This window comes from Octodon degus, unplaced genomic scaffold (genome assembly GCF_000260255.1).
Source record: "Octodon degus isolate 3935 unplaced genomic scaffold, OctDeg1.0 scaffold00031, whole genome shotgun sequence".
NCBI classification, from domain to species: Eukaryota; Metazoa; Chordata; class Mammalia; order Rodentia; family Octodontidae; genus Octodon; species Octodon degus.
In genome coordinates this window covers 1,032,278-1,035,844 of record NW_004524607.1, presented here as the reverse complement: position 1 = coordinate 1,035,844, position 3,567 = coordinate 1,032,278, and the positions used below count along the sequence as shown (strand labels likewise).

General features: G+C 41.5%; 1 non-coding gene across 1 annotated transcript; it reads left to right on the top strand.

Annotated features, from left to right (window-relative positions):
• Positions 1-396: 396 nt before the first annotated feature.
• Positions 397-503, top strand: LOC111816394. The gene has a single exon (XR_002820798.1). It is a non-coding gene; the product is annotated as a U6 spliceosomal RNA (small nuclear RNA).
• Positions 504-3,567: the final 3,064 nt, after the last annotated feature.

The following is a 3,567-nucleotide window of genomic DNA, read 5'->3' as shown; positions in this document are numbered from 1 at the left end:
TTTGGTGTGGATTCATTAGGACATAAACTCACATGAGCCAAGGAATCTGTGTACTGAATGCTTGGGACAGTCCTAAAACTTCATAGAATGCTTGTAAACACATGAGTCTATGTGTTCTCAGGAAACTTTACTTGCAAAACACAGCAGTAGGAAAGTTTGGAGTGGTGGTGCACACCTATAATCTTAGCACTTGGGGAGTTGAGGCAGAAGGATCACAGTGAGTTTGAGGTCAGTTTGGGCTACATAATGAATTCAAGGCCAGTCTGAACTACATAGTGAGACTTGTCTCAAAAACAAAAATGACAAACAAAAAATTGGAAATAGGAAGGCCCACACTTAGGCAGGGGCCTCTTATAATTTAGCATCAATATGTTCTTTTTTAAGATGAAGAAAAGAGTGCTTGCTTCAGCAGCACATATGCTAAAATTGGAACGATACAGAGAAGATTAACATGGCCCCTGTGCAAGGATGACACGCAAATTTGTGAAGAATTCCATATTAAAAGAAAAAAATATGAAGAAAAGGTTTTAGGAAGTTTTACTCTTCAACTGAAGTCATACAGCCAGTAAGCATGAGGGTAGAATTAGAATCAAAGTTCCAGACTCCTTGCATTGGGATTCTCACCTGTATCCTATGGTACATGTTTGGCCGAGAGCCCTAAAGAATTTCTTGGTCGTTCCTCTGTGCTTGGCTCTGATCTGTCAAACACTCACAGAATAGAAGGGTTTCGTCATCTTCTGGAAAGAAATTCTGTAGAAACATGACACTGCGAGTGCTGGCATCCTTGGGTTGGCTGCTGAGTGTACTTGGCCAGTGGTGGGCAAGAACAACTCTAGACCCAACACTGTAAATCTGTTTTTCCCCCCTCTAGCCAATGAGTCCATATCATAACTTCATTCTTGTCATCAATTCTTCATCTGTTTCTCACTAGAGACAAGTGAGTGAAAGTAGGGGAGGAAAGTGGAGACATCCATATCCCCACTCTTGGGGAGAATTAAAAGGACATGCTTCCCTTTCAAAGAGTTTGGAAGTACACTAACCTGTCTTACTATTAGATAACTGTCATCCATTTTTAGAGATAAATATTCTGGGAAGAAATTATAATAGAAACATTGCACTGGAAAACAGAAATTCCAAAACAACATCCAAGATTTAGAAGCAGATTTATTTATGACATAAGGCACTGATCCAGATCAATCTCAGAATACCAGGCCTTGATTTCTGGTGGCATAGGGCTTATATGGTATTAGTAAGCAGGAAGTACAGAGACAGAATGCATTGTCAATTTGTGGTTAGTTGATACAATGTGTATCATAGTATGTATCATAGTATCCAGTTCAACTGGAACTGAAACAGGAACTACTATGTAGGCAACTAACAAACTGAAGTATATTGGTTAGGGGACATTTTCTGTTACATTTCCAGCCTCTTTTAGTTTCTTCAGCAAAGATTTACTGGGCACATTACATGTGATCTTTCAAGACAGGCTCAACTAGTAGTGATAACATTAGGGTTGTCAGTGATCTTAGCATGGGCCCTAGCCAAAGTACACAAGAATGAAAGCTTTTCAGTCAGGAGTTTATAGTTTGTTTCCCTTACAGGGTTTCCTCTGAGGTTGACTCTCACAATGGATAAAGGAGTTAATCTGATCTAAGAGAGTGTGCACTGTGTCTTGGATGTCAATCTTGGTCAAGTATTGGACTGATTACTTCATTCTCTTGAGGCAACCAATTATAGAGTCTAAAGCAAAAACCACAGCTATTAAGGGAAGGCATGGAAGCCAGGACTGGGTAAACAGCTTGACAAGACAAAAATCAAGGGGAATATGTATGAAGTAATCCAGTGAATGATATCCACAGACTTCAGCTTTGCATGGACAATTCAGTATCTAGAGTGACCAGAGGAGAGCTTTGAGTGCATTCTGTCTTCAAAATGAACTGTTTGGTCCAGGTAAATTTTTCACTAGAACTAAGGCTGGATTTTTGAAACTTTAGAGGTAGTTAATATGTACTGGCTTATATGTCTATGAGTTTACAAGATTTTTTTTTAACTTTCTGCAGCTTAGTGGCCTGTATGCTATATGTAGTGTCTCAGATACTTTTCTCTCATTGCTAGGATAAAATACCTAACACCCAAAATTGAGGAAGGAAAGATTTATTTAGCTCACAGTTAGTGGAGGTTTCAGTCCATACTCAGCTGGCTCTAAGGCAGAGTGGCACATGGAAGAAGGCAGCCATTCATGGAGGTGGAAAACACCAAAGAGCAAAAGGAGGGGCAGTAGCTGAGGCTGCTAGCAAGGCTTTTTTCCCTCCCTCTAATTTCATGCAGATTATCTGCCCCAGGGTGGGTGCAGCACCCACAGCCACAGTCCTAGCATTGGATCATTAATTAATCACACACTCTAGAAGCCAGCTCATGACTGCATGAGGCTTTGGGGGAACAACTAGACATAAACCATAACACGTAGTTTGGTTACTTCAAATGTAGGTCTGTTGTCACTGCAATGATAAAGGGTAGGCCATATTTGGGGAAGATTTTTTTTTAACCACAGGACTCCACAAAATTTTATTTTCTTCTCAATGTGGGTAAAGAATGAGGATTGGGGTCAGGGACACAAATGTTGAAGCCTGAGCTGGCTGCAGGGTTACAGGTGCCAGCACTGCACCTTGAGCTGGTAGAAGAAACAGTGGGGCAGGTCTGGCTTTGATCTTGCGGGAATACTGGAATAAAGATTTTCTGCATGGGGTTGATATCTCAGTCAACTGGCTCCCTGGAGGGGCTTAAGCTTCTGTGCCAGATTAGTTTTCATCATTGGTAGCAGGTTTTCAAACAGCAGCATCTAGCAGTTTACTGTGCAGATCATCGCTGCAAGAGAGTTTTGGCCAAAATAGTTTCTTCCAAAGTGACCACAGCATATCTAGCTGTCAGATTTCATTCCCAACAGAGCTACTTCCATACATAAACTAGGTGGACTCAGCATCTGTCAGGAGGTTGATGTTTAGAACAGTTCATCCAGTACAGCCTGTGGCACCTGGACGATTATTAGGTCCTTGTATAGGTGACCTTGTCAGCTTTCTTGATCGGAAAGATGGAGCCTGTTAGAGCATGGAGAAAAAAGGGGGAGGTGGCCTTTGGTGTCCAGATCTAAATATTTGCACAGGCAGGACACTGGGCTCCCAGGGGCTGACAGTCATAATGAGCACTGTTGTCTTTGTGAACTTAAGGATCCAGATTTTATAGATAGTTCTCTTTCGGTACAAGTCTGCTGGACACTGGGAGTGCCTGGCTGTACAAAGAATTCAGTCACCATTCCTAGGACAGATTCCAGCCAAGGCCAATTTAAACTTCCTGCTTCCTGGCTTAATAAATGTAGAAAAGTTCAGCCTTCAGTGGAGAAATGTGCAGTTTTTTTTGATATAATCTGTTTCTGTCAGATATTGCAGCAGCTTTTGCACCTTTAACTTTTAAAAGCAGAGAGTTCTGTTCAATTGTCTTCCATGAAAGTTCCATGTTTGCCCCCAATTTTTGCAATGGCTGTAGGGGGCCTCAGGGGCCAAATTTGATAGA